This window comes from Mobula birostris, chromosome 6 (assembly GCF_030028105.1).
Source record: "Mobula birostris isolate sMobBir1 chromosome 6, sMobBir1.hap1, whole genome shotgun sequence".
Lineage (NCBI taxonomy): Eukaryota > Metazoa > Chordata > Chondrichthyes > Myliobatiformes > Myliobatidae > Mobula > Mobula birostris.
Window position 1 is genome coordinate 146112732 of NC_092375.1, and position 13832 is coordinate 146126563.

Sequence of the window (13832 nt, forward strand, 5' to 3'; positions counted from 1 at the left end):
AAGGATCCACCTACCAGGCTTTTTTCACTAGCTGATGTGGGGTCTACGTTATCTGACGCAGTAGCCCTTGGATTCAGAGCCAAGTCTTGTGTTGCTGGTCTCTTTCATTCTTGCTTTTCATGCGTTCCCTTTAGCCCCTTTCCCCTCCCCCACCACAGCTGTACTACCCTCTATGGCTTGCACGACTCTCAAAAGCTAAAGCACTCACTCAGGAAGAAGGTGCCTAGTCTGAGTGGTATCAAGTCCTTAGGCAACTCCAGCTGAGGGTTGGCTGCTTGCATCCCTAGTGGCAGCGAATCCTCTGACGATCAGACATATTTAGAAAGGCAGAAATATATTTCAATCATCAAAACTTTAAAAAAATCTTAATGATGATTTTATAAATTACCCCAAACTTGGGTGAATTAACTTAAAACATGAATATGAGTCAAAATAAATTTAAAAAATAAGAAACACCTTCTTTCACTTATCTGTGTAGGAAGGCTAAATGAATGAGATTGCCACTTGCAGTTTCCATAAATCTGTGAATCCAGGTGCAAAATGCATGACCTACTCTCTCCCACACCCCAGCACAACCCAGAATTGCTCCTGCACTCAAGGCCCTGTGTTGGGGTTAAGCGATGTGTGTGCTGCCTGATCCAATATCTCATGCAAAAACACCACCCCTAAAATGTAGTGCCACCTCGATGTTCAGATGGTGAACCCTATCATCCTATTTGGAGCTGAATTCAGTTTGATTCCTAAAGCTCCTGACTTGGAAAACATAGCAACATAGAAAACCTACAGCACAATACAGCCCCTTTGGTCCAGAATGCTGTGCTGAACACTTTAGAAATTACCTAGGATTACCCATAGCCCTCTATTTTTCTAAGCTCCATGTACACCGGAGGGCAGAGCTTAGTCAAGGTGGCACTAAATAGCAACTCGTTTGCTTGCATCTTCAGAAACAGCTCTGTTTCCATCTTCAATATCTCTATTTTTCCCATTCAGGGTTCTTTTGAAGACCCTGACCTGGAGTTATACGTTGACTTTGGTTCTTTGCGGCAATGGGACCCGCTCTCAGGGTTTCACGACTGGCCAGTATCCCACATGACAAGGGTACGGCCTGAGAGTTCGGCTCACCTTTGGAGGCCTAGGATCTCGGGGCTCTGGAGACAGGAGGATCGAAGGTCGGTGTCCCGACAGACTGGTGTGTCGTGGGAGCCAGGAGATCTTTGGCTGTGTGCTCAGAGACCTGAGATCTTTGGGCACAGAGCTCGGAAAAAGCGACGTAATGGACTTTTAACATTGTAAACCAGCAGGTTGTTTGTTGTGTCTCCCCTCTCGCTCTGAAATGGAGACATCTCTTTCTCCCTTATTGGGAAGAATATGTGGTATGTTGGATACTGGGTGAATGCGTTGCCTTTGGAGTACTGCAAGTCTGTGTCTTTGCTGCATGCTTGAGTGCTCGGTGGAGGGTGCTGATGCTTTTTTTTTGCCAGTGGGAGAAGGGGGGGGATCATTGCTTGCTGCTGCTTATGTGTGGAAGGGAGGGGAGCTGGGGCGGGGGACTTTGGGGTTCTAACATTTAATTGTCATTCAAACGTTGGGGCACTCCTCTGCTTTTGTGGGTGGTTACGTAGTAAAAGCATTTCAGGATGTACATTGTATACAGGAGGAAATCTGCAGATGCTGGAAATTCAAGGGTCTCGGCCTGAAACATCGACTGTACCTCTACCTATAGATGCTGCCTGGCCTGCTGCGTTCCACCAGCATTTTGTGTGTGTTGTTTGTATATTGTATACATTTATCCAACATTTACCTTTGAAACCCTTGAAACCTATCCAGGAATCTCTCAAAACACACTATTGTATCCGCCTCCACCACAGTCACTGGCAGCCCATTCCACGCACTCACCACTCTTTGCATAAAAAACTTACTTCTGACATCTCCTCTGTGCCTACTTCGAAGCTCCTAAAAATTGTGCCCTCTCGTGCTAGCCATTTCGCCCTGGAAGAAGCCTCTGACTATCCACACGATCAATGCCTCTCATCATCTTATACACATCTATCAGGTCACCCCTCATCCTCCCTCACTCCAAGGAGAAAAGACCAAGTTCACTCAACCTATTCTCATTAGACATGCTCCCCAATCCAGGTAACATCCTTATAAATCTCCTCTGCACCCTTTCGGTAGCTTTCACATCCTTCCTATGTGAAGTGACCAGAACTGAGCACAGTACTCCAACTGGGGTCTGACTAGGGTCCTATATAGCTGTAACATTACCTCTCAGCTCTTAAACTCAATCCCATGGTTGATGAAGGCCAATACACCGTATGCCTTCTTAACAACACTATCAACCTGCATAGCAGTGTATGGACACGGACCCCAAGATCCTTCTGATTCTCCACACTCCCAAGAGTCTTACCATTAATACTATATTCTGCCATCATATTTGACCTAACAAAATAAACCACCTCACACTTTTCTGGGTTGAAGTCCATCTGCCACTTCTCAGCCAGTTTTGCATCCTATTGATGTCCCACTGTAAACTCTGATGGTCCTCCACACTATCCACAACACCCCCAACCTTTGTGTCATCAGCAAATTTACTAAGCCATCCCTCCGCTTCCTCATCCAGGTCATTTATAAAAATCACAACAAGAAGGGTTCCCAGAACAGATCCCTGAGGCACACCACTGGTCACCAACTTCCACGCAGAATATGACCATTCTACAACCACTCTTTGCCTTCTGTGGGCAAGACAATTCTGGATCCACAAAGCAAGGTCCCCTTGGATCTCATGCCTCCTTACTTTCTCAATAAGCCTTGCATGGGGTACCTTATCAAATGCCTTGCTGAAATCCATATACACTGCATCTACTGCTCTACCTTCATCAATGGTAAAGGAGATAGAATTGTGCTCACTATCTCCAAGATGCTCTCCCACTGAGAGACATAACACCTGACCAGGTTCATTTCCCAATACCAGATCAAGTACAGCCTGTCCTCTTGTAGGCTTATCTACATATTGTGTTAGGAAACATTCCTGAATACACCTAACAAACTCTACCCCATCTAAACCCCTTGCTTAGGGAGATGCCAATCAATATTGGGGAAATTAAAATCTCCCACCATGACAAAGCTGTTAATATCGCATCTTTCCAGAATCTGTCTCACTATCTGCTCCTTGATATCCTTATTACTATTGAGTGGTCTATAAGAAACACCCTTCCTGTTCCTAACTTCCACCTACAGAGACTTAGTAGACAATCCCTCCATGACTTCTTCCTTCCCTGCAGCTGTGACACTATCTCTGATCAGCTGTGCCACGCTCCCACCTCTTTTGCCTCCCTCCCTGTCCTTTCTGAAACACTAAAGCCTGGAACTCTAAGCAGTCATTCCTGCCCCTGAGCCATCCAAGTCTGTAATGGCCACAACATCATAGCTCCAAGTACTGATCCACACTCTAAGCCCATCCGCCATGTTCATGATACTCCCTACATTAAAATAGGCACATCTCAAACCATCAGTCTGAGTTTATTCCTTCTCTATCACCTGCCTAACCTCCCTCTCACACTGTCTACAAGTTTTCTCGATTTGCGAGCCAACCGCCCCTTTTTCAGTTTGGTTCCCACCCCCCAGCAATTCTAGTTTAAACTCTCCCCATTAGCCTTAGCAAACCTCCCTGCCAGGATATTGATCCCCCTGTGATTCAAGTGCAACTTGTCTTTTTTGTACAGGTCACGCCTGCCCCAAGGGAGGTCCCAATGATCCAGGAATCTGAATCCTTGCCCCTCGCTCCAAACCCTTAGCCACACATTTATCCTCCACCTCTACTCCTATACTTACTGTCGTGTGGCACAGGCAGCAATCCCGAGATTACTACCTTTGAGGTCCTGCTTCTCAACTTCTTTCCTAACTGCCTGTAGTCTGCTTTCAGGGCCTTCTCCCTTTTCCTGCCTATGACGTTGCTATCAATTTGTACCACAACCTCTAACTGTTCACCTTCCCACTTCAGGAAATCGCGGACGTGATCAGAAACATCCCAGACCCTGGCACTTGGGAGGCAAACTACCATCTGTGCTTCTTTTTTGCATCTACCGAATCGCCTGTCTGACCTCCTAACTATAGAGTCCCATATCACTGCTGCCATCCGCTTCCTTTCCCTACCCTTCTGAGCCACAGGGCCAGACTCTGTGACAGAGGCATGGCCACTGTTGCTTCCTCCAGGTAGGTCATTCCCACCCCCCCCCAACAGTACTCAAAGAGGAGTACTTACTGTTAAGGGGGACAGCCACAGGGGTACTCTCTAGTATCTGACTCTTGCCCTTTCCTCTCCTGACTGTTACCCACTTATCTGTTTCCCGAGGCCACGGTGTGACTAACTGCCTATAGCTCCTCTCTATCACCTCCTCACTTTCCCTGACCAGACGAAGGTCATCGAGCTGCATCTCCAGTTCCCTAACGCGATCACTAAGGAACTGCAGCTTGATGCACCTAGCACAGATGTAGCCATCCGGGAGTCTGGGAGTCTCCCGGACATCCCACATCTGACAGCCAGTTCAGAACACTGGCTTCACAGCCATACTTCCTAATCCTATTCTTCACAAGTAATTTACCTTGCCTCGACCTGTTGTTGCCGAAGCCCCGTTGAGCTAAAGCCCTCCTACTCTGACTTCCTCTACTCAAGTGCCCGCTCTATAAAGCTATTTTCTTTTAAAATTCTTCCCGCTGGTCTAACTTGCTGACATCCAAGCGCCTGCGCAGTTGTGCCTCGATTAAACCGCTGAAGAAAAAATGACCTCCTTTTAAATTCTTCCCACAGGTCTAAATCACTGACGTCCACGCTCCTGCTCAGTCGTGCCTCGATCAAAGCTGAGCATTATTCATTGAATGGTTCTTAAAGCAAGGCCATGATAATGCCTGGAGGATACTGCTGGAATACATGTAATTGTTTTAACCAGCCTGTCATCTGAACAATTTATTATTCAGTGAATGCCGTTCTTAACTTAGCCATAGAGTCACAGAGCTACACAGCATGGAAGCAGGTCGTTCTAACTAAATCACCCATACTGAGCAAGATACCTCTCCGAGCTGGTCCCTTTTCCTTGCATTTGTCCTATTTCTCTCTCATTTTTTTCTTTCCGTATAGCGGTTCAAATGTTTTTGAAACATAGTAATTCACCCACATCAATAGTTTCCCCTGGCAGCTTGTTCCAGACAGCCACTTATGAAGAAAAATTGCCCCTCAGGTCCCAATTAAATCTGTTCCCTCTCAATTTAAATCTGTGCCTTCTAGTTTTATATCTCCAACCCAGGCAAAAAGACTGTGAAACTTCCACCTTTGTCTGTACCCCTCAGGATTTTATAAAGCTCTATGTTACCCTTCAGCCTCCTACATTCCAGGGGGAAAAAAACTCATCATATCTAGTCTCTCCTTGTAACTCAAGCCCTCCAATCCCAGCAACGTTCTGAAGGATCTTTACTGCACTCTTTCCAGCTTAGTGACATCCTTCCTACAGCTCTGTGACCTGAACTAGACACCATCCTCCAAGTGTGGTGTCACTAACATCTTGTACAGTTGTTATATTATGTCTCAACTCCTGTACTCAATGCCTTAAAAAATGAATGCAAGCTTGCCATACTTCTTCATCAACTTGTCTATCTGTGTCACGGCTTTTCCAGGAACAATGTTCCTGTACCCACCAGCCTCCCTATACTACAGCACTCTCCAGAGCTCGGCCATTTATTGTTTGAGTCCTGTCCTAGTTTAACTGACCGTAATGACCCTTTACGCCTGTCTGAGTTAAATTCCATTTTATGTTCCATGGCCCACTTCTCCAGTTGCTCTAGATCCGTTGCAATCTCAGTTTACCTTTCTGCTGTCCACTGCACAACTATTTTTGATGTCATCTGCAAATTTACTTTCCATGCTACCTGCATTCTCGCCCGAATAATTAATATAGCTGCCAAGCAACAGTGGACCCAGCACGATCTCTACAGCATGACCCTAGTCACAGCCTCTAATTCAAATAACAGCTGTACACTACCACCCTCTGTTTCCTTGCACCAAGCCTATTTTGTAACTGGCTGACTAGCTCTCCCCAGATCACCTTCCAGACTAGCCTACCACAAGGCACTACCTTCTTCAATCTTGTTACCTCCTTAAGAACTCAATCAAATTTGTGAGGCACATTTTCCCATACTCAAAGCCATGTTGACTATCCATTATCAGTCCTTGTCTTTCCAACACACACAACATGTTTGGGGAACTCAGCAGGTCAGCAGTATCTGTGGAAAGGAGTCCAGCCTACCCTTAGAATCCCCTCATGTTTCCTTCCTGCCAAGGTGACTACCCCTTATCAGTCTTTTACTTTCCCTGAGGAAGTTTAAATCTTCCCTTCGAAGGGTCCTTCCGAAGGGTCTTGGCTCAAAGCGTCGACTGTACTTTTTCCCATAGGTGCTGCCTGGTCTGCTGAGTCCCTCCAGCATTTTGTGTGTGTTGCTTTCTTTCCCAAGTGTAAATAGATCCTGTCCCTTAGAATCCCCTCCTTTTTCCTTTTCTGCCATGAATAAACCTCATTTCAACTCTTCATTTCCTTCCATAGATCCTGCCCGATGTACTGAGTTCCTCCACCATTTCGTGTATATTTTTCCCTCTTCAACCATCGCTCCCTAATCCTGCTAGATTTTCCAGCTGATTTAGGGAGGTATTTCATTGAACTCCATGAAAATATAGTCCATTCAGAAACAGCCTCTCCGTGAGAAGGATTCGTCTAATGGAAATGAAGGAGTTGAATTGGGAAGAGGATTACTAGGTTAGGGTATGCCAGAAGATTGCTAACAAATGGCTAAAAAACTCAGTAGATTAGAGTACTTTAAAAAGTTCAGTTAAAATGTAACCTGGAAAAAAGTATAGTATACCAACTGTCAGTAAGAGCCATCATCTACATATACTGTATATAAAAAAAGTACTGGTAAACATTGGTGCTAAGAGTGAGACTGGGGAATTAATGCCAGGAAATAATAAGGTTAAAACTTTGAACGAGTATTTCGTATTTGTATTCATTGCAGAATAACAGGCATCAGGAGGTAGGAAAGCAAATCAATCTCACCACTAGGGAAATGATACCATGCAAACGTCTGGCACCAAAGATATACATATCCCCAGCACCTGGTGGTCTGCATCCTAGAGTGTGAAATGAGAACAGAGGAAGGGGATGTGTTGCCTCTGATTGATGACAAAATGGGACTCATAGGAATACTCTGAGAGATGGCTTAAACTCTGTGGGCCAAATTGCCTTTTGCAATGCAAGGAAAGCTTATGCTTTTCCAATATTACTCTACCCAAAAGCATCACTTTAAATTATCCGCATTGAACTCTACTAGAACTTGCTTTGTTATATCTTCAATTTAAGTCATTCACAACTTAGAATGAAATCTAACTATCACAGCTTTATACGTGTCAAAATATGAAGAGCTGCATTTTACTTTGCCCATGACAGGACAGCAAGGGCAAGAGTATGTGATGAATAAATGAATCAAATACAGTATTCTGAATGTGCTTTGCACTGTTACATATTGAGATACTGAATAGACCAAAGCTTAGAAGTTTGTCAAGGATGAATATCAATTAATGGCACTTTCTGAGCATTAAGTCACTCAGCAACGTTATATGGAAAGATTCTTAGTGGGAAGGATAAATGGGATTTGTAGGGAATGGGTAACAAGGTTTGGGCATGAGGTCATTGGGTTGTCAGAAGCCAGAATCCTACAGAAACCAATCAATCTTCAACTACTATGATTGTTAATTGTACTAAAGCAATGGCTACTGAATTATTGGTGTTTGTGCAATGAATATTTAACTTGGATTAACAAATTCAAGTCTAAACCAAGAGGAACCATAAGACTTAGGAGCAGAATTTGTCCATTCAGCCCATCGAGTTGACTTCACCATTCAATCATGGCAGATTTAACTTGCCTCTCAATACAATTCTCCTGCCTTGTCCCTATAAACTTTGATGTTCTTACTAATCAAGAACCCACCAAACACCACTTTAAATACACACAATGACTTGGCCTCCACAGCCATCTATGGCAATGAATTCCAAATATTCATCTCACTCCAGTTAAAGAAATTCCTCCTCATTCTGCTTGTAAGGAATTTAAGAGATTTCATTGCAAACTCTCTCAGCTCTGCCTTTCCCGGTTCACCATCTTGTCCATGCTAGGTGACAACCTGTTCTTATCTTTATCCCTACAGTATATACCATATTTGGCATGCTTTGAGGCATCTATGAATTCTGCTCTCAATTTAATTTCCAAAAAGAATAAGACCCTAATCAAATATTGACTCTTGTTATCAAACACAGAAAATAGAAGCATGAATTGCGATCATTTCTATTTTACCCACTACTCTGGATGGCTGACAGCATGTGACAGGTAGAATTAGACCATAAGACATAGGAGCAGAATTAGGCCATCTGGCCCATTGAGTCTGCTCCACCATTCAATCATGGCTGATCCTTTCTTTTTCTCTTCCTCAACCCCAGTTCCCGGCCTTCTCCTCGTAACCTTTGATGCCACGTCCAACCAAAAACCTATCAATCTCTGCCTTAAATACACCCAACAACCTGGCCTCCACAGCTGCATGTGGCAATAAATTCTACAGATTCTCCACTATTTGGCTAAAGAAATTCCTCCACATCTCTGTTTTGAAAGGGCGCCCCTCTATCCTGAGGCTGTGCCCTCTTGTCCTAGACTCTCCCACCATGGGAAACATCCTTTCCATATCTACTCTGTCTAGGCCTTTCAATGTTTCAATGAGATACCCCCTCATCCTTCTGAATTCCAGAGGGTACAGACCCAGAGACATCAAACATTCCTTGTATGATAACTCTTTCATTTCTGGAATCATCCTTGTGAACCTCTTCTGGACCCTCTCCAATGCCAACACATTTTTTCTAAAATGAGGGGCCCAAAACTGTTCACAATATTCAAGGTGAGTTCTCACCAGGGCCTTATAAAGCCTCAGCATCATATCCTTGCTCTTGTATTCTACACCTCTTGAAATAAATGCTAACATGGCATTTGCTTTCCTCACCCCTGACTCAGCCTGCAAGTTAACCTTTAGGGTGTACTTCATAAGGACTCCCAATCATTTGCATCTCAGATTTTTAGATTTTCTCCCCACTTAGAAAATAGTCTGCACATTTATTTCTGTTACCAAACCGCATGACCATGCATTTTCCAACATTGTATTTCATTTGCCACTTTCTTGTCCATTCTTCTAACCTGTTTAAGTCCTTCTGCATCCTACCTGTTTCCCCAACACTACCTTCCCTTCCACCAATTTTCGTATCATCTTCAAACTTGGTTACAAACCCATCTATTCCATCATCTAAATCATTGATATACAGCATAAAAAGAAATGGTCCCAACACTGACCCCTGTAGAACACCGCAGGTCACTGGCAGCCAATCAGAAAAGGATCCTTTTATTCCCACTTGTTGCCTCCTACCAATCAGCCAATGCTCTAAACGTGTTAGTAACTTTCCTGTAATACCATGGGCCCTTAACTTGGTAAGCAGCCTCATGTGTGGCACCTTCTCAAAGGCCTTCTGGAAGTCCAAATATACAACATCCACTACATCCCCTTTATCTATCCTACTTGTAATCTCCTCAAAAAATTCCAACAGGTTTGTCAAGCAGGATTTTCCCTGAAGGAAACCATGCTGACTTTGTACTATCCTGTCCTGTGTCACCAAGTATTCCATCACCTCATTCTTAACAATTGACTCTAACATCTTCCCAACCACTGAGGTCAGGCTAACTGGTCTATAAATTCCTTACTATTGCTTTCCTCCTTTCTTAAAGAGTGGAGTGACATTTGCAATTTTCCAGTCCTCTAGCACCATGCCAGAGTCCAATGATTTAATGAACTAATGTCATGAGGAAAGATGTGTACACATACTTTGTCATCTCTGAAGTAATCTGTCCAGGAAATTTATTATTCTCAGTTCCAAAAAGGCCAAAGTATAAAGGGAAGGCTAAAGGTGGGAGGGAAACTACTCCACAGACACAAAATTTTATTTTAAAATTAGTTATTTCTGCAATTTTATCTGTTTGACCAGTTCAAAACAATCATTTACCCTATCCCAGCCATGTGCTCATAAATCATTTTGAACCTTTTCAATCCAGAATCTACTGAGTAATATGAAGAACATGTCATATACAAAGTCATAAGTAAAGGAACCTGCTGCAGTTAAACATGTCATCACCTACATTCAACAACATCCCACCAGACCTTATGAAACAGAACTGTGCAATTCAGAACAGTGAATGTTCCAGGACTGCTTTGTTCAAATTACAAACAAAATGACCGGCAAAGAAAATTGGAAGAACCGATGAACTGATGGTGTTACCTGAGTGATTTTCTTCCAACAACTGCAATGTCTGTTTTAATTTTTTTTCTCCTTATTTTCAGTAGTGGTTCATTGTAATGACAAAAGAATAGCCAAGAGAGGCCGTTTTATGCTCAGTATATAGACACCAAACTACGTGGAACAGTGAACTGTTCAGTTGGTTCCCAACCTAACTGAACTCAAAATGGGAAAGGCAAGGGCAACTCATGCTTTTTATTATGATTTATATCTGCTGGTTTGAGAAACTAATAATTTTCAAATCTGTATATTCTCACAGATCATCTTCTACGAGGACAGGAACTTCCAGGGTCAGCACTATGAGTGCAGCTCCGACTGTGCCGACTTCTCCCCTTACTTCAGCCGCTGTAACTCCATCCGTGTCGAAAGTGACTGGTGGGTGTTGTACGAGAGACCCAACTACATGGGATACCAGTATGTCCTGAGCAGGGGAGAGTATCCTGACTACCAGCACTGGATGGGTTTCAGTGACACAATCAGGTCCTGTCGCAGTTACCCGTCTGAGAGTTATCATTTGATGTGCTATATTCCAGACTGATTCAGTACTTAATATTGATCCTTGAGTTGGTAAATTTAGCTCATCTACACTCAGCGGCTATTTTATTAGGTACACCTGAACACCTGATTGTTAATGCAAGTATCCAATCAGCCAATCACATGGCAGCAACTCAATATATATATCACGGCGCTGGAGCAGGGAGCCAATCGCAGGCCAAGTACTGTGCAGACCATGATATTTATTGAGTAACAAATCCAGAGGAGCATCAAGGTTAAGGCAGAGTTCAAAAAATCCAGAGAAATCCTAAAATCAGAATCAGGAAAACTCGCTGGCACAATCTGGCAACAAACGGGTGAAAACACAGGAGTAAAATACACTGAGCAATAAACAGAGAGGCAGATAATAGGTGGAGCACAATGGGACACAGGTGGCAGCAATACAGGTAATAATGAGAAACAGGTGAGGGTGGAGTACTCAGTGACACAGGGGCCGGAGTAGAGCAGGGGCAGGGACAGGAGCACATGGGGCATGAAAACAAACAAGAGCACATGGCAATACAAAATCACAGAATGACGGCTGGGGGAAACACACAAAAAGACAGAGTTTAACTGGAGATACTGACAGTATAAAAGCATTCAGATATGAAAACATCCAACAAGCGGCAGTGGCCACTGAGTTTATGTCTGTAGACTTCTGCTGCAATAGTCCATCTACTTCAAGGTTCGATGTGTTGTACATTCAGAGATGCTCTTCTGCACACCACTGTTGTAACTCATGGTTATTTGAGCTACTTTTGTCTTCCTGTCAGCTTGAACCAGTCTGGCCATTATCCTCCGACCTCTCTCATTAACAAGGCTTTTTCACTCACAGAACTGGTGCGCACTGGATACTTCGTGGTTTTTGAACTAGAGACGCTAGAAATTGTTGTGCATGAAAATTCCAGGTGATCAGTGGTTTCTGAGATACTCAAGTCACCCCGTCTGGCACCAACAATCAGTCTGCAATAACAATCACTTAAATCACATTTCTTCTCCATTCTAGTCTAAGCAACAACCTCTTGACCATGTCTGCATGCTTTTATGCATCGAGTTGCTGCCACATGATTGGCTGATTAGATATTTACATTAATGAGCCAGTATACAGGTGTAGCTAATAAAATGGTCAGTGTGTGTATTTCACTCATTTATAGAACAAAATTATATGGCAGTGCACACTGTTACCAAGCTTTAAATAAAATTCATTGGTTCAACTGATAGATGGTTTCAGCTTTGATCTTATTGTTCATGATCCCTCTGCAAGCCCTTTGCATTTTACCTACAGAGACTAAATAAATATTCAGAATTTCATTACAAGTAAAATTGCATTGAAGCATCTGACCATTGACAAATCTGATTTCACCACCCCACACAGAAGATTATCTCAGCTTTTGTAGTTTTGTAGATGACTTCAACAAGTAGAGCCAAATAGCCTAATTCTACTCCTATGGATTTTTCAAGGTCAGTCAAGTTCATTATCATATGTATCCTATATGCGTGCATCGAAAATCTGCAACTGCATCACAGGCACATACAATCACATAAACAGCATTCACAAGCAAACATAAATTAAGCTCTTTATTCCTTCCTTATTGGGTTATGTCTATTCATCTTGTGCTTGATTCCAGTTACAATCATCTTTCTATTATCATAAGACAGGAGCAAAATTAGGCCATCTGGCCCATCGAGTCTGCTCCACCATTCAATCATGGCTGATCCTTTTTCTCTATCTCCTCCTCAATCCCAGTTCCCGGCCTTCTCCCCATAACCTTTGATGACATGTCCAATCAAGAATCTATCAATCTCTGCCTTACATATGCCCAATGACCTGGCCTCCACAGCTGCATGTGGCAACAAATTCTACAAATTCATCACCCATTGGCCAAAGAAATTTCTCCGCATCTCTGTTTTGAAATGCGCAGAGAGAAGGAAACTACAGGGTGGGGGTTTAAGAGAGACCTGACGTTGGAGGGCAGATGATGGAATTCATGGATGACTGTCCCTCTGTCTACGATCGATTCCGTTACCGTGTCATCCACTCTTGTCGGGTCATGGATGGTTACTGGATTTTCTCTGAACATCCCAACTACAGAGGCCGACAGTACTTCCTGAGACCCGGGGAATACCAGAGATACGGTGGCTGGGGTAGCTACAACTCAACCATTGGTTCTTTCAAGTGCTTGAGTAACTTCAAGTCTGTTTTTGTAAAGCTTATTTGTCACTACAATTAAACATTTCTATTATATTACTACTTACTTCTGCACCTTTACAAAAAGTGTAAACATTGGTGGATCTCACAAGTATTGATGGCATGGCACAAGTATTAATAAAAGCAATTGTTTGTTGATTTCTGGTGGCCTCTTTCAGTTCGAACTAGCAACCTGTGTTCTTAAGAGACAATGTTGTCTCATTACTACAAGCAGGTTACATGGAAGCAAGTTTTTTCTCCGGGACTTTTTCTTACCAAGACAGCTTTTATTCCTGCTTGTAATTTTGCTTGTAAGCAGCTCCTTTTGCAAATAGATCCTTGACTTTCTGACCAACAGGCAGCAGGCAGGGATAATCATATCCCTCTGATATGATTATCCTCAACTTTGTTACCCAACAAAGTGGCATCCTCAGCCCACTAATCTACTCCCTTGGCCAGGGGCTGAGAATGTTTTTGAGAGCATGTCCACAAATTGGCAAAAAATTCCAAACAATTTTCTTGCATGCCATGGTAACCTTGAGCAGAGATTATCATTGATTCATTAATCAATAACAATAATATGGAAAAAAGATGAGTTCTGTTGCTCATTTATTGTTTTATTATTAATTAAAGCATTAGAGAGCCATTGATGTAACCTGTCGCTACAGCTTGTAATAAAGCAGGCT

At 43.1% G+C, this 13832-nt stretch overlaps 1 pseudogene; it reads left to right on the forward strand.

The window, feature by feature from the left end:
- Nucleotides 1-10590: 10590 nt before the first annotated feature.
- On the forward strand, nucleotides 10591-13189 carry LOC140198753 (gamma-crystallin S-1-like; annotated as a pseudogene).
- The last annotated feature ends 643 nt before the right edge of the window (nucleotides 13190-13832 follow it).